This window comes from Acipenser ruthenus, chromosome 2 (assembly GCF_902713425.1).
Source record: "Acipenser ruthenus chromosome 2, fAciRut3.2 maternal haplotype, whole genome shotgun sequence".
NCBI classification, from domain to species: domain Eukaryota; kingdom Metazoa; phylum Chordata; class Actinopteri; order Acipenseriformes; family Acipenseridae; genus Acipenser; species Acipenser ruthenus.
The window spans coordinates 98,925,816-98,952,456 of NC_081190.1; the positions used below are offsets into that span (position 1 = coordinate 98,925,816).

Here is a 26,641-nt window from a genome sequence, read left to right on the forward strand (position 1 = left end):
ATTTATGTTACTAACCTGGAAGCTGTAAGTCTAAACATCGTTTTCTTTTTTTGGTTTTTTTATTGTCCCATTCCACACACGAACAAGTATTGTATCAGCCTTTACTGGTTTTGAAAACTGAGTTAGGACAGAAAGGGTTATCGTATTATATTCTAAGCCGAAACTACCAGTAGCGGTCCGATACAAACAAATGTGAACAGGGTTAAGACAAAAGTACTGACGAGTTTTGCTAGTTATGGTTAGTTTAATTAATTAAAAAAAGAAATAACAGTTGATGAAGTACTTTTTATTATAGTAACAGAACGAGACATGTTTTAAAGCCACAAACTGCGTGTTTAGATTATTGTGCCAAACAAGAGAACAAAACGAGCATATCAACCAAGAACGGATTTAGTGACCCGTTCATTCGTTCGAGTTTATTTATATTATGTGTGACCTTAACAAATGTTTGACCAATGTTTTGCTTGCTTTCTTTTTGAAAGTCGTACATTTGTTACATTTTTTTTATTTCGTTTACGCAGACGTGTATACAGACCCGTCGCTTCTTTTGCGGAACATCTCACATGCTGCTGCACGAATGACGTCGTCCTGTGTAAATCCTGGCATCTTGTCCTCCAATGATAAAGGCGCATGCAAATATATACCGAGAGGCATTACGGGAATGCAATTTATAAATACTTATACTGAAAACTGAAGGAACCCATTACACCCAACAGACTGGAAAGTGCGCTATGATAACAATGAAAATGTTATATTAGGAAAAGAGTGTTTCTTTAAATTGCAGATGTAGGCACCGTTTCTTTGAAAAATGTCTCTTGTGGACGGGTGACGACTCGCAATGTGTACAACTCATACTTACCTGGCAGGGGAGATACCATGATCATGAAGGTGGTTCACCCAGGGCGAGGCTCGGCCATTGCACTCCGGCTGTGCTGACCCCTGCGAATTCCCCAAATGCGGGAATCTCGACTGCATAATTTCTGGTAGTGGGGGACTGCGTTCGCGCTCTCCCCTGAAACTATGGCCAAAGACAGAAACAAACACGAACCCGTCGGAGGAAGGAACTCACTCACTAGTTGTTCAACAACTCTCCGGCAGGCGGCTTCGTCACACAGGGAGTCAGGTTTTCTTTAAAAGGAGCTCAATGTTTTTAGCTTTCTGACTGTCAAATAAATAGCTACGTGGTTCCTGCACATCTATTTCCATGTTTCGTTATTTTTTATTGACAAGACTAAAAGTAAAGACTCAGCAGTGTCTGTATCAAAGTTTTTATTTTTATTTTAAATAATTGGAAATCATTTTCGAGCTTATCAGTTTTATTTATTTAGTTGATGTTTTTTATTCAAAGCAACTTACAGATAAACTGTGCATCACAACTGCTGCTGCTGCTGCTGCTGCTGCTGCTGCTGCTGCTGCTGCTGAGTCACTTACAATAGGACCTGGGTTTTACATCTCATTTGAAGGAAGGAGCACAAGGAGGTTAAGGGACTTGCTCAGGGACAGGGTCACACACAATGAGCCAGTGGCTGAGCTGGGATTGAACCAGGAACCTCCCGGTAACAAGAGCTTTTCTTTAACCACCTGACCACTAAGCCCCTTAAATCATATCTTGGCAGACAAACACTTTAATTAGACAACATAAAACCACATACAAGCAGATTTACAAGCAGGGCTGCAATCGCGTTCGCGCTCTCCCCTGATGTTATAGTCAAAGTTAAAAACACAGGTATTGAAAGCAATTAGCGATTATCTATATATCTCCAGCAGGTGGCTCTGTCAGACTGGGAATGAGATTTTGTTTTTTCTTTCGGAGCGTATAATGTTCTAGAAAGTACCAAAGTGTTTTATGTACATGTATTGTGAAGTGTTTCATCTTGAGAAGACAAAGTAACGAGTCAGCGGCACGTGTATCAAAGTTACAAAGTTGCTAATATTAAAGAAGACGAGGTTCAGCGGTACAGTTGTTTTTTTAAACCATAGTGTTTCAGTTCTGTACAGACGTTCTATGTCGTTATCCGTTATTGATTCAGCTTTATTTAGATGATTGCCTTTACCTTGTTTTAATTTCCCGTTCCTCTGAGATACGAATCTACCAGCTTTACATCTTTTTTTTTTTTTTTTTTAACGTATTCTCATTTTGTTGATCATTAATGCACATTTCTGTACTGTGGGTGTTGTCGAGCGATTGAAAACGAGACATTTTGTGTTTGAATTGAAAGTGATGGTCTCGAGGAGTCGAACAGGTCACAATAAGCCTTCATCCATGTATCATGTAACCACATGTATGCTGTCTCTAACTGGAGGAGAGGGACCCTTGCCGTACTGCTCAGCCTAAAGAACCACACGAGTTGTTTGAAAGGGGGATTTATTTTGTAGAATAAACATCAAATTGGTTTCAGGGCATACAGTCCTCCAACGGCAACACAGCTCAGTAGTACAGCTGAGATCCATTACAACACTGCTGCAGATTCAAACTAAAAGAGGGTAATATACAAAATGGATGCCTTTGAGAACTTAACACTTTCAATGCCAACGTGTGGCTACTACTTTGTGAACATACAATTTCGCAAGAATCTAATGGCACTTTTAATGCTGCTATATACACACACAGACACACGGACACACGGGCCCGCACACGTGGAGCCCAGAGCTGCTTAAATGTTAACGTTTGTGACAAATTAGAGATCTGGAAATCCCTCCCCCAACCTGTCATTGCATGAATGATATTAACTTAATACTATGAAAGAGATAAACCAAGACTGTCGTTCGCTTACGGCCATACCACCTTGAGAACGCCCGATCTCGTCTGATCTCGGAAGCTAAGCAAGGTCGGGCCTGGTTAGTACTTGGATGGGAGACCGCCTGGGAATACCAGGTGCTGTAAGCTTTTCTTTCTGCAGCTTGACAGGGGGCGCTATTTCCCTTGTTATTTATGTTACTAACCTGGAAGCTGTAAGTCTAAACATCGTTTTCTTTTTTTGGTTTTTTTATTGTCCCATTCCACACACGAACAAGTATTGTATCAGCCTTTACTGGTTTTGAAAACTGAGTTAGGACAGAAAGGGTTATCGTATTATATTCTAAGCCGAAACTACCAGTAGCGGTCCGATACAAACAAATGTGAACAGGGTTAAGACAAAAGTACTGACGAGTTTTGCTAGTTATGGTTAGTTTAATGAATTAAAAAAAGAAATAAAAGTTGATGAAGTACTTTTTATTATAGTAACAGAACGAGACATGTTTTAAAGCCACAAACTGCGTGTTTAGATTATTGTGCCAAACAAGAGAACAAAACGAGCATATCAACCAAGAACGGATTTAGTGACCCGTTCATTCGTTCGAGTTTATTTATATTATGTGTGACCTTAACAAATGTTTGACCAATGTTTTGCTTGCTTTCTTTTTGAAAGTCGTACATTTGTTACATTTTTTTTTATTTCGTTTACGCAGACGTGTATACAGACCCGTCGCTTCTTTTGCGGAACATCTCACATGCTGCTGCACGAATGACGTCGTCCTGTGTAAATCCTGGCATCTTGTCCTCCAATGATAAAGGCGCATGCAAATATATACCGAGAGGCATTACGGGAATGCAATTTATAAATACTTATACTGAAAACTGAAGGAACCCATTACACCCAACAGACTGGAAAGTGCGATATGATAACAATGAAAATGTTATATTAGGAAAAGAGTGTTTCTTTAAATTGCAGATGTAGGCACCGTTTCTTTGAAAAATGTCTCTTGTGGACGGGTGACGACTCGCAATGTGTACAACTCATACTTACCTGGCAGGGGAGATACCATGATCATGAAGGTGGTTCACCCAGGGCGAGGCTCGGCCATTGCACTCCGGCTGTGCTGACCCCTGCGAATTCCCCAAATGCGGGAATCTCGACTGCATAATTTCTGGTAGTGGGGGACTGCGTTCGCGCTCTCCCCTGAAACTATGGTCAAAGACAGAAACAAACACGAACCCGTCGCAGGAAGGAACTCACTCACTCACTAGTTGTTCAACAACTCTCCGGCAGGCGGCTTCGTCACACAGGGAGTCAGGTTTTCTTTAAAAGGAGCTCAATGTTTTTAGCTTTCTGACTGTCAAATAAATAGCTACGTGGTTCCTGCACATCTATTTCCATGTTTCGTTATTTTTTATTGACAAGACTAAAAGTAAAGACTCAGCAGTGTCTGTATCAAAGTTTTTATTTTTATTTTAAATAATTGGAAATCATTTTCGAGCTTATCAGTTTTATTTATTTAGTTGATGTTTTTTATTCAGATAAACTGTGCATCACAACTGCTGCTGCTGCTGCTGCTGCTGCTGCTGCAGAGTCACTTACAATAGGACCTGGGTTTTACATCTCATTTGAAGGAAGGAGCACAAGGAGGTTAAGGGACTTGCTCAGGGACAGGGTCACACACAATGAGCCAGTGGCTGAGCTGGGATTGAACCAGGAACCTCCCGGTAACAAGAGCTTTTCTTTAACCACCTGACCACTAAGCCCCTTAAAACATATCTTGGCAGACAAACACTTTAATTAGACAACATAAAACCACATACAAGCAGATTTACAAGCAGGGCTGCAATCGCGTTCGCGCTCTCCCCTGATGTTATAGTCAAAGTTAAAAACACAGGTATTGAAAGCAATTAGCGATTATCTATATATCTCCAGCAGGTGGCTCTGTCAGACTGGGAATGAGATTTTGTTTTTTCTTTCGGAGCGTATAATGTTCTAGAAAGTACCAAAGTGTTTTATGTACATGTATTGTGAAGTGTTTCATCTTGAGAAGACAAAGTAACGAGTCAGCGGCACGTGTATCAAAGTTACAAAGTTGCTAATATTAAAGAAGACGAGGTTCAGCGGTACAGTTGTTTTTTTTTAAAACATAGTGTTTCAGCTCTGTACAGACGTTCTATGTCGTTATCCGTTATTGATTCAGCTTTATTTAGATGATTGCCTTTACCTTGTTTTAATTTCCCGTTCCTCTGAGATACGAATCTACCAGCTTTACATCTTTTTTTTTTTTTTTTAACGTATTCTCATTTTGTTGATCATTAATGCACATTTCTGTACTGTGGGTGTTGTCGAGCGATTGAAAACGAGACATTTTGTGTTGGAATTGAAAGTGATGGTCTCGAGGAGTCGAACAAGTCACAATAAGCCTTCATCCATGTATCATGTAACCACATGTATGCTGTCTCTAACTGGAGGAGAGGGACCCTTGCAGTACTGCTCAGCCTAAAGAACCACACGAGTTGTTTGAAAGGGGGATTTATTTTGTAGAATAAACATCAAATTGGTTTCAGGGCATACAGTCCTCCAACGGCAACACAGCTCAGTACAGCTGAGATCCATTACAACACTGCTGCAGATTCAAACTAAAAGAGGGTAATATACAAAATGGATGCCTTTGAGAACTTAACACTTTCAATGCCAACGTGTGGCTACTACTTTGTGAACATACAATTTCGCAAGAATCTAATGGCACTTTTAATGCTGCTATATATAATACACACACAGACACACGGACACACGGGCCCGCACACGTGGAGCCCAGAGCTGCTTAAATGTTAACGTTTGTGACAAATTAGAGATCTGGAAATCCCTCCCCCAACCTGTCATTGCATGAATGATATTAACTTAATACTATGAAAGAGATAAACCAAGACTGTCGTTCGCTTACGGCCATACCACCTTGAGAACGCCCGATCTCGTCTGATCTCGGAAGCTAAGCAAGGTCGGGCCTGGTTAGTACTTGGATGGGAGACCGCCTGGGAATACCAGGTGCTGTAAGCTTTTCTTTCTGCAGCTTGACAGGGGGCGCTATTTCCCTTGTTATTTATGTTACTAACCTGGAAGCTGTAAGTCTAAACATCGTTTTCTTTTTTTGGTTTTTTTATTGTCCCATTCCACACACGAACAAGTATTGTATCAGCCTTTACTGGTTTTGAAAACTGAGTTAGGACAGAAAGGGTTATCGTATTATATTCTAAGCCGAAACTACCAGTAGCGGTCCGATACAAACAAATGTGAACAGGGTTAAGACAAAAGTACTGACGAGTTTTGCTAGTTATGGTTAGTTTAATTAATTAAAAAAAGAAATAACAGTTGATGAAGTACTTTTTATTATAGTAACAGAACGAGACATGTTTTAAAGCCACAAACTGCGTGTTTAGATTATTGTGCCAAACAAGAGAACAAAACGAGCATATCAACCAAGAACGGATTTAGTGACCCGTTCATTCGTTCGAGTTTATTTATATTATGTGTGACCTTAACAAATGTTTGACCAATGTTTTGCTTGCTTTCTTTTTGAAAGTCGTACATTTGTTACATTTTTTTTTATTTCGTTTACGCAGACGTGTATACAGACCCGTCGCTTCTTTTGCGGAACATCTCACATGCTGCTGCACGAATGACGTCGTCCTGTGTAAATCCTGGCATCTTGTCCTCCAATGATAAAGGCGCATGCAAATATATACCGAGAGGCATTACGGGAATGCAATTTATAAATACTTATACTGAAAACTGAAGGAACCCATTACACCCAACAGACTGGAAAGTGCGCTATGATAACAATGAAAATGTTATATTAGGAAAAGAGTGTTTCTTTAAATTGCAGATGTAGGCACCGTTTCTTTGAAAAATGTCTCTTGTGGACGGGTGACGACTCGCAATGTGTACAACTCATACTTACCTGGCAGGGGAGATACCATGATCATGAAGGTGGTTCACCCAGGGCGAGGCTCGGCCATTGCACTCCGGCTGTGCTGACCCCTGCGAATTCCCCAAATGCGGGAATCTCGACTGCATAATTTCTGGTAGTGGGGGACTGCGTTCGCGCTCTCCCCTGAAACTATGGTCAAAGACAGAAACAAACACGAACCCGTCGCAGGAAGGAACTCACTCACTCACTAGTTGTTCAACAACTCTCCGGCAGGCGGCTTCGTCACACAGGGAGTCAGGTTTTCTTTAAAAGGAGCTCAATGTTTTTAGCTTTCTGACTGTCAAATAAATAGCTACGTGGTTCCTGCACATCTATTTCCATGTTTCGTTATTTTTTATTGACAAGACTAAAAGTAAAGACTCAGCAGTGTCTGTATCAAAGTTTTTATTTTTATTTTAAATAATTGGAAATCATTTTCGAGCTTATCAGTTTTATTTATTTAGTTGATGTTTTTTATTCAGATAAACTGTGCATCACAACTGCTGCTGCTGCTGCTGCTGCTGCTGCTGCAGAGTCACTTACAATAGGACCTGGGTTTTACATCTCATTTGAAGGAAGGAGCACAAGGAGGTTAAGGGACTTGCTCAGGGACAGGGTCACACACAATGAGCCAGTGGCTGAGCTGGGATTGAACCAGGAACCTCCCGGTAACAAGAGCTTTTCTTTAACCACCTGACCACTAAGCCCCTTAAAACATATCTTGGCAGACAAACACTTTAATTAGACAACATAAAACCACATACAAGCAGATTTACAAGCAGGGCTGCAATCGCGTTCGCGCTCTCCCCTGATGTTATAGTCAAAGTTAAAAACACAGGTATTGAAAGCAATTAGCGATTATCTATATATCTCCAGCAGGTGGCTCTGTCAGACTGGGAATGAGATTTTGTTTTTTCTTTCGGAGCGTATAATGTTCTAGAAAGTACCAAAGTGTTTTATGTACATGTATTGTGAAGTGTTTCATCTTGAGAAGACAAAGTAACGAGTCAGCGGCACGTGTATCAAAGTTACAAAGTTGCTAATATTAAAGAAGACGAGGTTCAGCGGTACAGTTGTTTTTTTTAAAACATAGTGTTTCAGCTCTGTACAGACGTTCTATGTCGTTATCCGTTATTGATTCAGCTTTATTTAGATGATTGCCTTTACCTTGTTTTAATTTCCCGTTCCTCTGAGATACGAATCTACCAGCTTTACATCTTTTTTTTTTTTTTTTTAACGTATTCTCATTTTGTTGATCATTAATGCACATTTCTGTACTGTGGGTGTTGTCGAGCGATTGAAAACGAGACATTTTGTGTTGGAATTGAAAGTGATGGTCTCGAGGAGTCGAACAAGTCACAATAAGCCTTCATCCATGTATCATGTAACCACATGTATGCTGTCTCTAACTGGAGGAGAGGGACCCTTGCAGTACTGCTCAGCCTAAAGAACCACACGAGTTGTTTGAAAGGGGGATTTATTTTGTAGAATAAACATCAAATTGGTTTCAGGGCATACAGTCCTCCAACGGCAACACAGCTCAGTACAGCTGAGATCCATTACAACACTGCTGCAGATTCAAACTAAAAGAGGGTAATATACAAAATGGATGCCTTTGAGAACTTAACACTTTCAATGCCAACGTGTGGCTACTACTTTGTGAACATACAATTTCGCAAGAATCTAATGGCACTTTTAATGCTGCTATATATACACACACAGACACACGGACACACGGGCCCGCACACGTGGAGCCCAGAGCTGCTTAAATGTTAACGTTTGTGACAAATTAGAGATCTGGAAATCCCTCCCCCAACCTGTCATTGCATGAATGATATTAACTTAATACTATGAAAGAGATAAACCAAGACTGTCGTTCGCTTACGGCCATACCACCTTGAGAACGCCCGATCTCGTCTGATCTCGGAAGCTAAGCAAGGTCGGGCCTGGTTAGTACTTGGATGGGAGACCGCCTGGGAATACCAGGTGCTGTAAGCTTTTCTTTCTGCAGCTTGACAGGGGGCGCTATTTCCCTTGTTATTTATGTTACTAACCTGGAAGCTGTAAGTCTAAACATCGTTTTCTTTTTTTGGTTTTTTTATTGTCCCATTCCACACACGAACAAGTATTGTATCAGCCTTTACTGGTTTTGAAAACTGAGTTAGGACAGAAAGGGTTATCGTATTATATTCTAAGCCGAAACTACCAGTAGCGGTCCGATACAAACAAATGTGAACAGGGTTAAGACAAAAGTACTGACGAGTTTTGCTAGTTATGGTTAGTTTAATTAATTAAAAAAAGAAATAACAGTTGATGAAGTACTTTTTATTATAGTAACAGAACGAGACATGTTTTAAAGCCACAAACTGCGTGTTTAGATTATTGTGCCAAACAAGAGAACAAAACGAGCATATCAACCAAGAACGGATTTAGTGACCCGTTCATTCGTTCGAGTTTATTTATATTATGTGTGACCTTAACAAATGTTTGACCAATGTTTTGCTTGCTTTCTTTTTGAAAGTCGTACATTTGTTACATTTTTTTTATTTCGTTTACGCAGACGTGTATACAGACCCGTCGCTTCTTTTGCGGAACATCTCACATGCTGCTGCACGAATGACGTCGTCCTGTGTAAATCCTGGCATCTTGTCCTCCAATGATAAAGGCGCATGCAAATATATACCGAGAGGCATTACGGGAATGCAATTTATAAATACTTATACTGAAAACTGAAGGAACCCATTACACCCAACAGACTGGAAAGTGCGCTATGATAACAATGAAAATGTTATATTAGGAAAAGAGTGTTTCTTTAAATTGCAGATGTAGGCACCGTTTCTTTGAAAAATGTCTCTTGTGGACGGGTGACGACTCGCAATGTGTACAACTCATACTTACCTGGCAGGGGAGATACCATGATCATGAAGGTGGTTCACCCAGGGCGAGGCTCGGCCATTGCACTCCGGCTGTGCTGACCCCTGCGAATTCCCCAAATGCGGGAATCTCGACTGCATAATTTCTGGTAGTGGGGGACTGCGTTCGCGCTCTCCCCTGAAACTATGGTCAAAGACAGAAACAAACACGAACCCGTCGCAGGAAGGAACTCACTCACTCACTAGTTGTTCAACAACTCTCCGGCAGGCGGCTTCGTCACACAGGGAGTCAGGTTTTCTTTAAAAGGAGCTCAATGTTTTTAGCTTTCTGACTGTCAAATAAATAGCTACGTGGTTCCTGCACATCTATTTCCATGTTTCGTTATTTTTTATTGACAAGACTAAAAGTAAAGACTCAGCAGTGTCTGTATCAAAGTTTTTATTTTTATTTTAAATAATTGGAAATCATTTTCGAGCTTATCAGTTTTATTTATTTAGTTGATGTTTTTTATTCAGATAAACTGTGCATCACAACTGCTGCTGCTGCTGCTGCTGCTGCTGCTGCAGAGTCACTTACAATAGGACCTGGGTTTTACATCTCATTTGAAGGAAGGAGCACAAGGAGGTTAAGGGACTTGCTCAGGGACAGGGTCACACACAATGAGCCAGTGGCTGAGCTGGGATTGAACCAGGAACCTCCCGGTAACAAGAGCTTTTCTTTAACCACCTGACCACTAAGCCCCTTAAAACATATCTTGGCAGACAAACACTTTAATTAGACAACATAAAACCACATACAAGCAGATTTACAAGCAGGGCTGCAATCGCGTTCGCGCTCTCCCCTGATGTTATAGTCAAAGTTAAAAACACAGGTATTGAAAGCAATTAGCGATTATCTATATATCTCCAGCAGGTGGCTCTGTCAGACTGGGAATGAGATTTTGTTTTTTCTTTCGGAGCGTATAATGTTCTAGAAAGTACCAAAGTGTTTTATGTACATGTATTGTGAAGTGTTTCATCTTGAGAAGACAAAGTAACGAGTCAGCGGCACGTGTATCAAAGTTACAAAGTTGCTAATATTAAAGAAGACGAGGTTCAGCGGTACAGTTGTTTTTTTTTAAAACATAGTGTTTCAGCTCTGTACAGACGTTCTATGTCGTTATCCGTTATTGATTCAGCTTTATTTAGATGATTGCCTTTACCTTGTTTTAATTTCCCGTTCCTCTGAGATACGAATCTACCAGCTTTACATCTTTTTTTTTTTTTTTTAACGTATTCTCATTTTGTTGATCATTAATGCACATTTCTGTACTGTGGGTGTTGTCGAGCGATTGAAAACGAGACATTTTGTGTTGGAATTGAAAGTGATGGTCTCGAGGAGTCGAACAAGTCACAATAAGCCTTCATCCATGTATCATGTAACCACATGTATGCTGTCTCTAACTGGAGGAGAGGGACCCTTGCAGTACTGCTCAGCCTAAAGAACCACACGAGTTGTTTGAAAGGGGGATTTATTTTGTAGAATAAACATCAAATTGGTTTCAGGGCATACAGTCCTCCAACGGCAACACAGCTCAGTACAGCTGAGATCCATTACAACACTGCTGCAGATTCAAACTAAAAGAGGGTAATATACAAAATGGATGCCTTTGAGAACTTAACACTTTCAATGCCAACGTGTGGCTACTACTTTGTGAACATACAATTTCGCAAGAATCTAATGGCACTTTTAATGCTGCTATATATACACACACAGACACACGGACACACGGGCCCGCACACGTGGAGCCCAGAGCTGCTTAAATGTTAACGTTTGTGACAAATTAGAGATCTGGAAATCCCTCCCCCAACCTGTCATTGCATGAATGATATTAACTTAATACTATGAAAGAGATAAACCAAGACTGTCGTTCGCTTACGGCCATACCACCTTGAGAACGCCCGATCTCGTCTGATCTCGGAAGCTAAGCAAGGTCGGGCCTGGTTAGTACTTGGATGGGAGACCGCCTGGGAATACCAGGTGCTGTAAGCTTTTCTTTCTGCAGCTTGACAGGGGGCGCTATTTCCCTTGTTATTTATGTTACTAACCTGGAAGCTGTAAGTCTAAACATCGTTTTCTTTTTTTGGTTTTTTTATTGTCCCATTCCACACACGAACAAGTATTGTATCAGCCTTTACTGGTTTTGAAAACTGAGTTAGGACAGAAAGGGTTATCGTATTATATTCTAAGCCGAAACTACCAGTAGCGGTCCGATACAAACAAATGTGAACAGGGTTAAGACAAAAGTACTGACGAGTTTTGCTAGTTATGGTTAGTTTAATTAATTAAAAAAAGAAATAACAGTTGATGAAGTACTTTTTATTATAGTAACAGAACGAGACATGTTTTAAAGCCACAAACTGCGTGTTTAGATTATTGTGCCAAACAAGAGAACAAAACGAGCATATCAACCAAGAACGGATTTAGTGACCCGTTCATTCGTTCGAGTTTATTTATATTATGTGTGACCTTAACAAATGTTTGACCAATGTTTTGCTTGCTTTCTTTTTGAAAGTCGTACATTTGTTACATTTTTTTTATTTCGTTTACGCAGACGTGTATACAGACCCGTCGCTTCTTTTGCGGAACATCTCACATGCTGCTGCACGAATGACGTCGTCCTGTGTAAATCCTGGCATCTTGTCCTCCAATGATAAAGGCGCATGCAAATATATACCGAGAGGCATTACGGGAATGCAATTTATAAATACTTATACTGAAAACTGAAGGAACCCATTACACCCAACAGACTGGAAAGTGCGCTATGATAACAATGAAAATGTTATATTAGGAAAAGAGTGTTTCTTTAAATTGCAGATGTAGGCACCGTTTCTTTGAAAAATGTCTCTTGTGGACGGGTGACGACTCGCAATGTGTACAACTCATACTTACCTGGCAGGGGAGATACCATGATCATGAAGGTGGTTCACCCAGGGCGAGGCTCGGCCATTGCACTCCGGCTGTGCTGACCCCTGCGAATTCCCCAAATGCGGGAATCTCGACTGCATAATTTCTGGTAGTGGGGGACTGCGTTCGCGCTCTCCCCTGAAACTATGGCCAAAGACAGAAACAAACACGAACCCGTCGGAGGAAGGAACTCACTCACTAGTTGTTCAACAACTCTCCGGCAGGCGGCTTCGTCACACAGGGAGTCAGGTTTTCTTTAAAAGGAGCTCAATGTTTTTAGCTTTCTGACTGTCAAATAAATAGCTACGTGGTTCCTGCACATCTATTTCCATGTTTCGTTATTTTTTATTGACAAGACTAAAAGTAAAGACTCAGCAGTGTCTGTATCAAAGTTTTTATTTTTATTTTAAATAATTGGAAATCATTTTCGAGCTTATCAGTTTTATTTATTTAGTTGATGTTTTTTATTCAAAGCAACTTACAGATAAACTGTGCATCACAACTGCTGCTGCTGCTGCTGCTGCTGCTGCTGCTGCTGCTGCTGCTGAGTCACTTACAATAGGACCTGGGTTTTACATCTCATTTGAAGGAAGGAGCACAAGGAGGTTAAGGGACTTGCTCAGGGACAGGGTCACACACAATGAGCCAGTGGCTGAGCTGGGATTGAACCAGGAACCTCCCGGTAACAAGAGCTTTTCTTTAACCACCTGACCACTAAGCCCCTTAAATCATATCTTGGCAGACAAACACTTTAATTAGACAACATAAAACCACATACAAGCAGATTTACAAGCAGGGCTGCAATCGCGTTCGCGCTCTCCCCTGATGTTATAGTCAAAGTTAAAAACACAGGTATTGAAAGCAATTAGCGATTATCTATATATCTCCAGCAGGTGGCTCTGTCAGACTGGGAATGAGATTTTGTTTTTTCTTTCGGAGCGTATAATGTTCTAGAAAGTACCAAAGTGTTTTATGTACATGTATTGTGAAGTGTTTCATCTTGAGAAGACAAAGTAACGAGTCAGCGGCACGTGTATCAAAGTTACAAAGTTGCTAATATTAAAGAAGACGAGGTTCAGCGGTACAGTTGTTTTTTTAAACCATAGTGTTTCAGTTCTGTACAGACGTTCTATGTCGTTATCCGTTATTGATTCAGCTTTATTTAGATGATTGCCTTTACCTTGTTTTAATTTCCCGTTCCTCTGAGATACGAATCTACCAGCTTTACATCTTTTTTTTTTTTTTTTTTAACGTATTCTCATTTTGTTGATCATTAATGCACATTTCTGTACTGTGGGTGTTGTCGAGCGATTGAAAACGAGACATTTTGTGTTTGAATTGAAAGTGATGGTCTCGAGGAGTCGAACAGGTCACAATAAGCCTTCATCCATGTATCATGTAACCACATGTATGCTGTCTCTAACTGGAGGAGAGGGACCCTTGCCGTACTGCTCAGCCTAAAGAACCACACGAGTTGTTTGAAAGGGGGATTTATTTTGTAGAATAAACATCAAATTGGTTTCAGGGCATACAGTCCTCCAACGGCAACACAGCTCAGTAGTACAGCTGAGATCCATTACAACACTGCTGCAGATTCAAACTAAAAGAGGGTAATATACAAAATGGATGCCTTTGAGAACTTAACACTTTCAATGCCAACGTGTGGCTACTACTTTGTGAACATACAATTTCGCAAGAATCTAATGGCACTTTTAATGCTGCTATATACACACACAGACACACGGACACACGGGCCCGCACACGTGGAGCCCAGAGCTGCTTAAATGTTAACGTTTGTGACAAATTAGAGATCTGGAAATCCCTCCCCCAACCTGTCATTGCATGAATGATATTAACTTAATACTATGAAAGAGATAAACCAAGACTGTCGTTCGCTTACGGCCATACCACCTTGAGAACGCCCGATCTCGTCTGATCTCGGAAGCTAAGCAAGGTCGGGCCTGGTTAGTACTTGGATGGGAGACCGCCTGGGAATACCAGGTGCTGTAAGCTTTTCTTTCTGCAGCTTGACAGGGGGCGCTATTTCCCTTGTTATTTATGTTACTAACCTGGAAGCTGTAAGTCTAAACATCGTTTTCTTTTTTTGGTTTTTTTATTGTCCCATTCCACACACGAACAAGTATTGTATCAGCCTTTACTGGTTTTGAAAACTGAGTTAGGACAGAAAGGGTTATCGTATTATATTCTAAGCCGAAACTACCAGTAGCGGTCCGATACAAACAAATGTGAACAGGGTTAAGACAAAAGTACTGACGAGTTTTGCTAGTTATGGTTAGTTTAATGAATTAAAAAAAGAAATAAAAGTTGATGAAGTACTTTTTATTATAGTAACAGAACGAGACATGTTTTAAAGCCACAAACTGCGTGTTTAGATTATTGTGCCAAACAAGAGAACAAAACGAGCATATCAACCAAGAACGGATTTAGTGACCCGTTCATTCGTTCGAGTTTATTTATATTATGTGTGACCTTAACAAATGTTTGACCAATGTTTTGCTTGCTTTCTTTTTGAAAGTCGTACATTTGTTACATTTTTTTTTATTTCGTTTACGCAGACGTGTATACAGACCCGTCGCTTCTTTTGCGGAACATCTCACATGCTGCTGCACGAATGACGTCGTCCTGTGTAAATCCTGGCATCTTGTCCTCCAATGATAAAGGCGCATGCAAATATATACCGAGAGGCATTACGGGAATGCAATTTATAAATACTTATACTGAAAACTGAAGGAACCCATTACACCCAACAGACTGGAAAGTGCGATATGATAACAATGAAAATGTTATATTAGGAAAAGAGTGTTTCTTTAAATTGCAGATGTAGGCACCGTTTCTTTGAAAAATGTCTCTTGTGGACGGGTGACGACTCGCAATGTGTACAACTCATACTTACCTGGCAGGGGAGATACCATGATCATGAAGGTGGTTCACCCAGGGCGAGGCTCGGCCATTGCACTCCGGCTGTGCTGACCCCTGCGAATTCCCCAAATGCGGGAATCTCGACTGCATAATTTCTGGTAGTGGGGGACTGCGTTCGCGCTCTCCCCTGAAACTATGGTCAAAGACAGAAACAAACACGAACCCGTCGGAGGAAGGAACTCCCTCACTAGTTGTTCAACAACTCTCCGGCAGGCGGCTTCGTCACACAGGGAGTCAGGTTTTCTTTAAAAGGAGCTCAATGTTTTTAGCTTTCTGACTGTCAAATAAATAGCTACGTGGTTCCTGCACATCTATTTCCATGTTTCGTTATTTTTTATTGACAAGACTAAAAGTAAAGACTCAGCAGTGTCTGTATCAAAGTTTTTATTTTTATTTTAAATAATTGGAAATCATTTTCGAGCTTATCAGTTTTATTTATTTAGTTGATGTTTTTTATTCAGATAAACTGTGCATCACAACTGCTGCTGCTGCTGCTGCAGAGTCACTTACAATAGGACCTGGGTTTTACATCTCATTTGAAGGAAGGAGCACAAGGAGGTTAAGGGACTTGCTCAGGGACAGGGTCACACACAATGAGCCAGTGGCTGAGCTGGGATTGAACCAGGAACCTCCCGGTAACAAGAGCTTTTCTTTAACCACCTGACCACTAAGCCCCTTAAATCATATCTTGGCAGACAAACACTTTAATTAGACAACATAAAACCACATACAAGCAGATTTACAAGCAGGGCTGCAATCGCGTTCGCGCTCTCCCCTGATGTTATAGTCAAAGTTAAAAACACAGGTATTGAAAGCAATTAGCGATTATCTATATATCTCCAGCAGGTGGCTCTGTCAGACTGGGAATGAGATTTTGTTTTTTCTTTCGGAGCGTATAATGTTCTAGAAAGTACCAAAGTGTTTTATGTACATGTATTGTGAAGTGTTTCATCTTGAGAAGACAAAGTAACGAGTCAGCGGCACGTGTATCAAAGTTACAAAGTTGCTAATATTAAAGAAGACGAGGTTCAGCGGTACAGTTGTTTTTTTAAAACATAGTGTTTCAGTTCTGTACAGACGTTCTATGTCGTTATCCGTTATTGATTCAGCTTTATTTAGATGATTGCCTTTACCTTGTTTTAATTTCCCGTTCCTCTGAGATACGAATCTACCAGCTTTACATCTTTTTTTTTTTTTTTTTAACGTATTCTCATTTTGTTGATCATTAATGCACATTTCTGTACTGTGGGTGTTGTCGAGCGATTGAAAACGAGACATTTTGTGTTTGAATTGAAAGTGATGGTCTCGAGGAGTCGAACAGGTCACAATAAGCCTTCATCCATGTATCATGTAACCACATGTATGCTGTCTCTAACTGGAGGAGAGGGACCCTTGCCGTACTGCTCAGCCTAAAGAACCACACGAGTTGTTTGAAAGGGGGATTTATTTTGTAGAATAAACATCAAATTGGTTTCAGGGCATACAGTCCTCCAACGGCAACACAGCTCAGTACAGCTGAGATCCATTACAACACTGCTGCAGATTCAAACTAAAAGAGGGTAATATACAAAATGGATGCCTTTGAGAACTTAACACTTTCAATGCCAACGTGTGGCTACTACTTTGTGAACATACAATTTCGCAAGAATCTAATGGCACTTTTAATGCTGCTATATATACACACACAGACACACGGACACACGGGCCCGCACACGTGGAGCCCAGAGCTGCTTAAATGTTAACGTTTGTGACAAACTAGAGATCTGGAAATCCCTCCCCCAACCTGTCATTGCATGAATGATATTAACTTAATACTATGAAAGAGATAAACCAAGACTGTCGTTCGCTTACGGCCATACCACCTTGAGAACGCCCGATCTCGTCTGATCTCGGAAGCTAAGCAAGGTCGGGCCTGGTTAGTACTTGGATGGGAGACCGCCTGGGAATACCAGGTGCTGTAAGCTTTTCTTTCTGCAGCTTGACAGGGGGCGCTATTTCCCTTGTTATTTATGTTACTAACCTGGAAGCTGTAAGTCTAAACATCGTTTTCTTTTTTTGGTTTTTTTATTGTCCCATTCCACACACGAACAAGTATTGTATCAGCCTTTACTGGTTTTGAAAACTGAGTTAGGACAGAAAGGGTTATCGTATTATATTCTAAGCCGAAACTACCAGTAGCGGTCCGATACAAACAAATGTGAACAGGGTTAAGACAAAAGTACTGACGAGTTTTGCTAGTTATGGTTAGTTTAATTAATTAAAAAAAGAAATAACAGTTGATGAAGTACTTTTTATTATAGTAACAGAACGAGACATGTTTTAAAGCCACAAACTGCGTGTTTAGATTATTGTGCCAAACAAGAGAACAAAACGAGCATATCAACCAAGAACGGATTTAGTGACCCGTTCATTCGTTCGAGTTTATTTATATTATGTGTGACCTTAACAAATGTTTGACCAATGTTTTGCTTGCTTTCTTTTTGAAAGTCGTACATTTGTTACATTTTTTTTAATTTCGTTTACGCAGACGTGTATACAGACCCGTCGCTTCTTTTGCGGAACATCTCACATGCTGCTGCACGAATGACGTCGTCCTGTGTAAATCCTGGCATCTTGTCCTCCAATGATAAAGGCGCATGCAAATATATACCGAGAGGCATTACGGGAATGCAATTTATAAATACTTATACTGAAAACTGAAGGAACCCATTACACCCAACAGACTGGAAAGTGCGCTATGATAACAATGAAAATGTTATATTAGGAAAAGAGTGTTTCTTTAAATTGCAGATGTAGGCACCGTTTCTTTGAAAAATGTCTCTTGTGGACGGGTGACGACTCGCAATGTGTACAACTCATACTTACCTGGCAGGGGAGATACCATGATCATGAAGGTGGTTCACCCAGGGCGAGGCTCGGCCATTGCACTCCGGCTGTGCTGACCCCTGCGAATTCCCCAAATGCGGGAATCTCGACTGCATAATTTCTGGTAGTGGGGGACTGCGTTCGCGCTCTCCCCTGAAACTATGGTCAAAGACAGAAACAAACACGAACCCGTCGCAGGAAGGAACTCACTCACTCACTAGTTGTTCAACAACTCTCCGGCAGGCGGCTTCGTCACACAGGGAGTCAGGTTTTCTTTAAAAGGAGCTCAATGTTTTTAGCTTTCTGACTGTCAAATAAATAGCTACGTGGTTCCTGCACATCTATTTCCATGTTTCGTTATTTTTTATTGACAAGACTAAAAGTAAAGACTCAGCAGTGTCTGTATCAAAGTTTTTATTTTTATTTTAAATAATTGGAAATCATTTTCGAGCTTATCAGTTTTATTTATTTAGTTGATGTTTTTTATTCAGATAAACTGTGCATCACAACTGCTGCTGCTGCTGCTGCTGCTGCTGCTGCAGAGTCACTTACAATAGGACCTGGGTTTTACATCTCATTTGAAGGAAGGAGCACAAGGAGGTTAAGGGACTTGCTCAGGGACAGGGTCACACACAATGAGCCAGTGGCTGAGCTGGGATTGAACCAGGAACCTCCCGGTAACAAGAGCTTTTCTTTAACCACCTGACCACTAAGCCCCTTAAAACATATCTTGGCAGACAAACACTTTAATTAGACAACATAAAACCACATACAAGCAGATTTACAAGCAGGGCTGCAATCGCGTTCGCGCTCTCCCCTGATGTTATAGTCAAAGTTAAAAACACAGGTATTGAAAGCAATTAGCGATTATCTATATATCTCCAGCAGGTGGCTCTGTCAGACTGGGAATGAGATTTTGTTTTTTCTTTCGGAGCGTATAATGTTCTAGAAAGTACCAAAGTGTTTTATGTACATGTATTGTGAAGTGTTTCATCTTGAGAAGACAAAGTAACGAGTCAGCGGCACGTGTATCAAAGTTACAAAGTTGCTAATATTAAAGAAGACGAGGTTCAGCGGTACAGTTGTTTTTTTTAAAACATAGTGTTTCAGCTCTGTACAGACGTTCTATGTCGTTATCCGTTATTGATTCAGCTTTATTTAGATGATTGCCTTTACCTTGTTTTAATTTCCCGTTCCTCTGAGATACGAATCTACCAGCTTTACATCTTTTTTTTTTTTTTTTAACGTATTCTCATTTTGTTGATCATTAATGCACATTTCTGTACTGTGGGTGTTGTCGAGCGATTGAAAACGAGACATTTTGTGTTGGAATTGAAAGTGATGGTCTCGAGGAGTCGAACAAGTCACAATAAGCCTTCATCCATGTATCATGTAACCACATGTATGCTGTCTCTAACTGGAGGAGAGGGACCCTTGCAGTACTGCTCAGCCTAAAGAACCACACGAGTTGTTTGAAAGGGGGATTTATTTTGTAGAATAAACATCAAATTGGTTTCAGGGCATACAGTCCTCCAACGGCAACACAGCTCAGTACAGCTGAGATCCATTACAACACTGCTGCAGATTCAAACTAAAAGAGGGTAATATACAAAATGGATGCCTTTGAGAACTTAACACTTTCAATGCCAACGTGTGGCTACTACTTTGTGAACATACAATTTCGCAAGAATCTAATGGCACTTTTAATGCTGCTATATATACACACACAGACACACGGACACACGGGCCCGCACACGTGGAGCCCAGAGCTGCTTAAATGTTAACGTTTGTGACAAATTAGAGATCTGGAAATCCCTCCCCCAACCTGTCATTGCATGAATGATATTAACTTAATACTATGAAAGAGATAAACCAAGACTGTCGTTCGCTTACGGCCATACCACCTTGAGAACGCCCGATCTCGTCTGATCTCGGAAGCTAAGCAAGGTCGGGCCTGGTTAGTACTTGGATGGGAGACCGCCTGGGAATACCAGGTGCTGTAAGCTTTTCTTTCTGCAGCTTGACAGGGGGCGCTATTTCCCTTGTTATTTATGTTACTAACCTGGAAGCTGTAAGTCTAAACATCGTTTTCTTTTTTTGGTTTTTTTATTGTCCCATTCCACACACGAACAAGTATTGTATCAGCCTTTACTGGTTTTGAAAACTGAGTTAGGACAGAAAGGGTTATCGTATTATATTCTAAGCCGAAACTACCAGTAGCGGTCCGATACAAACAAATGTGAACAGGGTTAAGACAAAAGTACTGACGAGTTTTGCTAGTTATGGTTAGTTTAATTAATTAAAAAAAGAAATAACAGTTGATGAAGTACTTTTTATTATAGTAACAGAACGAGACATGTTTTAAAGCCACAAACTGCGTGTTTAGATTATTGTGCCAAACAAGAGAACAAAACGAGCATATCAACCAAGAACGGATTTAGTGACCCGTTCATTCGTTCGAGTTTATTTATATTATGTGTGACCTTAACAAATGTTTGACCAATGTTTTGCTTGCTTTCTTTTTGAAAGTCGTACATTTGTTACATTTTTTTTATTTCGTTTACGCAGACGTGTATACAGACCCGTCGCTTCTTTTGCGGAACATCTCACATGCTGCTGCACGAATGACGTCGTCCTGTGTAAATCCTGGCATCTTGTCCTCCAATGATAAAGGCGCATGCAAATATATACCGAGAGGCATTACGGGAATGCAATTTATAAATACTTATACTGAAAACTGAAGGAACCCATTACACCCAACAGACTGGAAAGTGCGCTATGATAACAATGAAAATGTTATATTAGGAAAAGAGTGTTTCTTTAAATTGCAGATGTAGGCACCGTTTCTTTGAAAAATGTCTCTTGTGGACGGGTGACGACTCGCAATGTGTACAACTCATACTTACCTGGCAGGGGAGATACCATGATCATGAAGGTGGTTCACCCAGGGCGAGGCTCGGCCATTGCACTCCGGCTGTGCTGACCCCTGCGAATTCCCCAAATGCGGGAATCTCGACTGCATAATTTCTGGTAGTGGGGGACTGCGTTCGCGCTCTCCCCTGAAACTATGGTCAAAGACAGAAACAAACACGAACCCGTCGCAGGAAGGAACTCACTCACTCACTAGTTGTTCAACAACTCTCCGGCAGGCGGCTTCGTCACACAGGGAGTCAGGTTTTCTTTAAAAGGAGCTCAATGTTTTTAGCTTTCTGACTGTCAAATAAATAGCTACGTGGTTCCTGCACATCTATTTCCATGTTTCGTTATTTTTTATTGACAAGACTAAAAGTAAAGACTCAGCAGTGTCTGTATCAAAGTTTTTATTTTTATTTTAAATAATTGGAAATCATTTTCGAGCTTATCAGTTTTATTTATTTAGTTGATGTTTTTTATTCAGATAAACTGTGCATCACAACTGCTGCTGCTGCTGCTGCTGCTGCTGCTGCAGAGTCACTTACAATAGGACCTGGGTTTTACATCTCATTTGAAGGAAGGAGCACAAGGAGGTTAAGGGACTTGCTCAGGGACAGGGTCACACACAATGAGCCAGTGGCTGAGCTGGGATTGAACCAGGAACCTCCCGGTAACAAGAGCTTTTCTTTAACCACCTGACCACTAAGCCCCTTAAAACATATCTTGGCAGACAAACACTTTAATTAGACAACATAAAACCACATACAAGCAGATTTACAAGCAGGGCTGCAATCGCGTTCGCGCTCTCCCCTGATGTTATAGTCAAAGTTAAAAACACAGGTATTGAAAGCAATTAGCGATTATCTATATATCTCCAGCAGGTGGCTCTGTCAGACTGGGAATGAGATTTTGTTTTTTCTTTCGGAGCGTATAATGTTCTAGAAAGTACCAAAGTGTTTTATGTACATGTATTGTGAAGTGTTTCATCTTGAGAAGACAAAGTAACGAGTCAGCGGCACGTGTATCAAAGTTACAAAGTTGCTAATATTAAAGAAGACGAGGTTCAGCGGTACAGTTGTTTTTTTTTAAAACATAGTGTTTCAGCTCTGTACAGACGTTCTATGTCGTTATCCGTTATTGATTCAGCTTTATTTAGATGATTGCCTTTACCTTGTTTTAATTTCCCGTTCCTCTGAGATACGAATCTACCAGCTTTACATCTTTTTTTTTTTTTTTTAACGTATTCTCATTTTGTTGATCATTAATGCACATTTCTGTACTGTGGGTGTTGTCGAGCGATTGAAAACGAGACATTTTGTGTTGGAATTGAAAGTGATGGTCTCGAGGAGTCGAACAAGTCACAATAAGCCTTCATCCATGTATCATGTAACCACATGTATGCTGTCTCTAACTGGAGGAGAGGGACCCTTGCAGTACTGCTCAGCCTAAAGAACCACACGAGTTGTTTGAAAGGGGGATTTATTTTGTAGAATAAACATCAAATTGGTTTCAGGGCATACAGTCCTCCAACGGCAACACAGCTCAGTACAGCTGAGATCCATTACAACACTGCTGCAGATTCAAACTAAAAGAGGGTAATATACAAAATGGATGCCTTTGAGAACTTAACACTTTCAATGCCAACGTGTGGCTACTACTTTGTGAACATACAATTTCGCAAGAATCTAATGGCACTTTTAATGCTGCTATATATACACACACAGACACACGGACACACGGGCCCGCACACGTGGAGCCCAGAGCTGCTTAAATGTTAACGTTTGTGACAAATTAGAGATCTGGAAATCCCTCCCCCAACCTGTCATTGCATGAATGATATTAACTTAATACTATGAAAGAGATAAACCAAGACTGTCGTTCGCTTACGGCCATACCACCTTGAGAACGCCCGATCTCGTCTGATCTCGGAAGCTAAGCAAGGTCGGGCCTGGTTAGTACTTGGATGGGAGACCGCCTGGGAATACCAGGTGCTGTAAGCTTTTCTTTCTGCAGCTTGACAGGGGGCGCTATTTCCCTTGTTATTTATGTTACTAACCTGGAAGCTGTAAGTCTAAACATCGTTTTCTTTTTTTGGTTTTTTTATTGTCCCATTCCACACACGAACAAGTATTGTATCAGCCTTTACTGGTTTTGAAAACTGAGTTAGGACAGAAAGGGTTATCGTATTATATTCTAAGCCGAAACTACCAGTAGCGGTCCGATACAAACAAATGTGAACAGGGTTAAGACAAAAGTACTGACGAGTTTTGCTAGTTATGGTTAGTTTAATTAATTAAAAAAAGAAATAACAGTTGATGAAGTACTTTTTATTATAGTAACAGAACGAGACATGTTTTAAAGCCACAAACTGCGTGTTTAGATTATTGTGCCAAACAAGAGAACAAAACGAGCATATCAACCAAGAACGGATTTAGTGACCCGTTCATTCGTTCGAGTTTATTTATATTATGTGTGACCTTAACAAATGTTTGACCAATGTTTTGCTTGCTTTCTTTTTGAAAGTCGTACATTTGTTACATTTTTTTTATTTCGTTTACGCAGACGTGTATACAGACCCGTCGCTTCTTTTGCGGAACATCTCACATGCTGCTGCACGAATGACGTCGTCCTGTGTAAATCCTGGCATCTTGTCCTCCAATGATAAAGGCGCATGCAAATATATACCGAGAGGCATTACGGGAATGCAATTTATAAATACTTATACTGAAAACTGAAGGAACCCATTACACCCAACAGACTGGAAAGTGCGCTATGATAACAATGAAAATGTTATATTAGGAAAAGAGTGTTTCTTTAAATTGCAGATGTAGGCACCGTTTCTTTGAAAAATGTCTCTTGTGGACGGGTGACGACTCGCAATGTGTACAACTCATACTTACCTGGCAGGGGAGATACCATGATCATGAAGGTGGTTCACCCAGGGCGAGGCTCGGCCATTGCACTCCGGCTGTGCTGACCCCTGCGAATTCCCCAAATGCGGGAATCTCGACTGCATAATTTCTGGTAGTGGGGGACTGCGTTCGCGCTCTCCCCTGAAACTATGGTCAAAGACAGAAACAAACACGAACCCGTCGCAGGAAGGAACTCACTCACTCACTCACTAGTTGTTCAACAACTCTCCGGCAGGCGGCTTCGTCACACAGGGAGTCAGGTTTTCTTTAAAAGGAGCTCAATGTTTTTAGCTTTCTGACTGTCAAATAAATAGCTACGTGGTTCCTGCACATCTATTTCCATGTTTCGTTATTTTTTATTGACAAGACTAAAAGTAAAGACTCAGCAGTGTCTGTATCAAAGTTTTTATTTTTATTTTAAATAATTGGAAATCATTTTCGAGCTTATCAGTTTTATTTATTTAGTTGATGTTTTTTATTCAGATAAACTGTGCATCACAACTGCTGCTGCTGCTGCTGCTGCTGCTGCTGCTGCAGAGTCACTTACAATAGGACCTGGGTTTTACATCTCATTTGAAGGAAGGAGCACAAGGAGGTTAAGGGACTTGCTCAGGGACAGGGTCACACACAATGAGCCAGTGGCTGAGCTGGGATTGAACCAGGAACCTCCCGGTAACAAGAGCTTTTCTTTAACCACCTGACCACTAAGCCCCTTAAAACATATCTTGGCAGACAAACACTTTAATTAGACAACATAAAACCACATACAAGCAGATTTACAAGCAGGGCTGCAATCGCGTTCGCGCTCTCCCCTGATGTTATAGTCAAAGTTAAAAACACAGGTATTGAAAGCAATTAGCGATTATCTATATATCTCCAGCAGGTGGCTCTGTCAGACTGGGAATGAGATTTTGTTTTTTCTTTCGGAGCGTATAATGTTCTAGAAAGTACCAAAGTGTTTTATGTACATGTATTGTGAAGTGTTTCATCTTGAGAAGACAAAGTAACGAGTCAGCGGCACGTGTATCAAAGTTACAAAGTTGCTAATATTAAAGAAGACGAGGTTCAGCGGTACAGTTGTTTTTTTTAAAACATAGTGTTTCAGCTCTGTACAGACGTTCTATGTCGTTATCCGTTATTGATTCAGCTTTATTTAGATGATTGCCTTTACCTTGTTTTAATTTCCCGTTCCTCTGAGATACGAATCTACCAGCTTTACATCTTTTTTTTTTTTTTTTTAACGTATTCTCATTTTGTTGATCATTAATGCACATTTCTGTACTGTGGGTGTTGTCGAGCGATTGAAAACGAGACATTTTGTGTTGGAATTGAAAGTGATGGTCTCGAGGAGTCGAACAAGTCACAATAAGCCTTCATCCATGTATCATGTAACCACATGTATGCTGTCTCTAACTGGAGGAGAGGGACCCTTGCAGTACTGCTCAGCCTAAAGAACCACACGAGTTGTTTGAAAGGGGGATTTATTTTGTAGAATAAACATCAAATTGGTTTCAGGGCATACAGTCCTCCAACGGCAACACAGCTCAGTACAGCTGAGATCCATTACAACACTGCTGCAGATTCAAACTAAAAGAGGGTAATATACAAAATGGATGCCTTTGAGAACTTAACACTTTCAATGCCAACGTGTGGCTACTACTTTGTGAACATACAATTTCGCAAGAATCTAATGGCACTTTTAATGCTGCTATATATACACACACAGACACACGGACACACGGGCCCGCACACGTGGAGCCCAGAGCTGCTTAAATGTTAACGTTTGTGACAAATTAGAGATCTGGAAATCCCTCCCCCAACCTGTCATTGCATGAATGATATTAACTTAATACTATGAAAGAGATAAACCAAGACTGTCGTTCGCTTACGGCCATACCACCTTGAGAACGCCCGATCTCGTCTGATCTCGGAAGCTAAGCAAGGTCGGGCCTGGTTAGTACTTGGATGGGAGACCGCCTGGGAATACCAGGTGCTGTAAGCTTTTCTTTCTGCAGCTTGACAGGGGGCGCTATTTCCCTTGTTATTTATGTTACTAACCTGGAAGCTGTAAGTCTAAACATCGTTTTCTTTTTTTGGTTTTTTTATTGTCCCATTCCACACACGAACAAGTATTGTATCAGCCTTTACTGGTTTTGAAAACTGAGTTAGGACAGAAAGGGTTATCGTATTATATTCTAAGCCGAAACTACCAGTAGCGGTCCGATACAAACAAATGTGAACAGGGTTAAGACAAAAGTACTGACGAGTTTTGCTAGTTATGGTTAGTTTAATTAATTAAAAAAAGAAATAACAGTTGATGAAGTACTTTTTATTATAGTAACAGAACGAGACATGTTTTAAAGCCACAAACTGCGTGTTTAGATTATTGTGCCAAACAAGAGAACAAAACGAGCATATCAACCAAGAACGGATTTAGTGACCCGTTCATTCGTTCGAGTTTATTTATATTATGTGTGACCTTA

The 26,641-nt window shown here is 40.6% G+C and overlaps 18 non-coding genes across 18 annotated transcripts; all 18 read left to right on the plus strand.

The window, feature by feature from the left end:
- Positions 1-851: 851 nt before the first annotated feature.
- LOC131706948 (U1 spliceosomal RNA) lies at positions 852-1,015 on the plus strand. Its single transcript, XR_009310892.1, has one exon. It is a non-coding gene; the product is annotated as a U1 spliceosomal RNA (small nuclear RNA).
- Positions 1,016-2,768: 1,753 nt separating this feature from the next.
- LOC131706974 (5S ribosomal RNA) lies at positions 2,769-2,887 on the plus strand. The gene has a single exon (XR_009310904.1). It is a non-coding gene; the product is annotated as a 5S ribosomal RNA (ribosomal RNA).
- An 893-nt stretch (positions 2,888-3,780) lies between these two features.
- On the plus strand, positions 3,781-3,944 carry LOC131706950 (U1 spliceosomal RNA). The gene has a single exon (XR_009310893.1). It is a non-coding gene; the product is annotated as a U1 spliceosomal RNA (small nuclear RNA).
- Positions 3,945-5,679: 1,735 nt separating this feature from the next.
- On the plus strand, positions 5,680-5,798 carry LOC131707018 (5S ribosomal RNA). The gene has a single exon (XR_009310923.1). It is a non-coding gene; the product is annotated as a 5S ribosomal RNA (ribosomal RNA).
- An 893-nt stretch (positions 5,799-6,691) lies between these two features.
- Positions 6,692-6,855, plus strand: LOC131706952 (U1 spliceosomal RNA). The gene has a single exon (XR_009310894.1). It is a non-coding gene; the product is annotated as a U1 spliceosomal RNA (small nuclear RNA).
- A 1,732-nt stretch (positions 6,856-8,587) lies between these two features.
- LOC131707048 (5S ribosomal RNA) lies at positions 8,588-8,706 on the plus strand. The gene has a single exon (XR_009310939.1). It is a non-coding gene; the product is annotated as a 5S ribosomal RNA (ribosomal RNA).
- An 892-nt stretch (positions 8,707-9,598) lies between these two features.
- Positions 9,599-9,762, plus strand: LOC131706953 (U1 spliceosomal RNA). The gene has a single exon (XR_009310895.1). It is a non-coding gene; the product is annotated as a U1 spliceosomal RNA (small nuclear RNA).
- Positions 9,763-11,494: 1,732 nt separating this feature from the next.
- LOC131707072 (5S ribosomal RNA) lies at positions 11,495-11,613 on the plus strand. Its single transcript, XR_009310953.1, has one exon. It is a non-coding gene; the product is annotated as a 5S ribosomal RNA (ribosomal RNA).
- Positions 11,614-12,505: 892 nt separating this feature from the next.
- Positions 12,506-12,669, plus strand: LOC131706954 (U1 spliceosomal RNA). Its single transcript, XR_009310896.1, has one exon. It is a non-coding gene; the product is annotated as a U1 spliceosomal RNA (small nuclear RNA).
- Positions 12,670-14,422: 1,753 nt separating this feature from the next.
- On the plus strand, positions 14,423-14,541 carry LOC131707097 (5S ribosomal RNA). Its single transcript, XR_009310971.1, has one exon. It is a non-coding gene; the product is annotated as a 5S ribosomal RNA (ribosomal RNA).
- Positions 14,542-15,434: 893 nt separating this feature from the next.
- Positions 15,435-15,598, plus strand: LOC131706955 (U1 spliceosomal RNA). The gene has a single exon (XR_009310897.1). It is a non-coding gene; the product is annotated as a U1 spliceosomal RNA (small nuclear RNA).
- Positions 15,599-17,313: 1,715 nt separating this feature from the next.
- Positions 17,314-17,432, plus strand: LOC131707115 (5S ribosomal RNA). The gene has a single exon (XR_009310985.1). It is a non-coding gene; the product is annotated as a 5S ribosomal RNA (ribosomal RNA).
- An 893-nt stretch (positions 17,433-18,325) lies between these two features.
- On the plus strand, positions 18,326-18,489 carry LOC131706956 (U1 spliceosomal RNA). Its single transcript, XR_009310899.1, has one exon. It is a non-coding gene; the product is annotated as a U1 spliceosomal RNA (small nuclear RNA).
- Positions 18,490-20,220: 1,731 nt separating this feature from the next.
- On the plus strand, positions 20,221-20,339 carry LOC131707142 (5S ribosomal RNA). The gene has a single exon (XR_009311008.1). It is a non-coding gene; the product is annotated as a 5S ribosomal RNA (ribosomal RNA).
- Positions 20,340-21,231: 892 nt separating this feature from the next.
- Positions 21,232-21,395, plus strand: LOC131706959 (U1 spliceosomal RNA). Its single transcript, XR_009310900.1, has one exon. It is a non-coding gene; the product is annotated as a U1 spliceosomal RNA (small nuclear RNA).
- A 1,732-nt stretch (positions 21,396-23,127) lies between these two features.
- LOC131707171 (5S ribosomal RNA) lies at positions 23,128-23,246 on the plus strand. Its single transcript, XR_009311021.1, has one exon. It is a non-coding gene; the product is annotated as a 5S ribosomal RNA (ribosomal RNA).
- Positions 23,247-24,138: 892 nt separating this feature from the next.
- LOC131706963 (U1 spliceosomal RNA) lies at positions 24,139-24,302 on the plus strand. The gene has a single exon (XR_009310902.1). It is a non-coding gene; the product is annotated as a U1 spliceosomal RNA (small nuclear RNA).
- Positions 24,303-26,041: 1,739 nt separating this feature from the next.
- Positions 26,042-26,160, plus strand: LOC131707213 (5S ribosomal RNA). Its single transcript, XR_009311036.1, has one exon. It is a non-coding gene; the product is annotated as a 5S ribosomal RNA (ribosomal RNA).
- Positions 26,161-26,641: the final 481 nt, after the last annotated feature.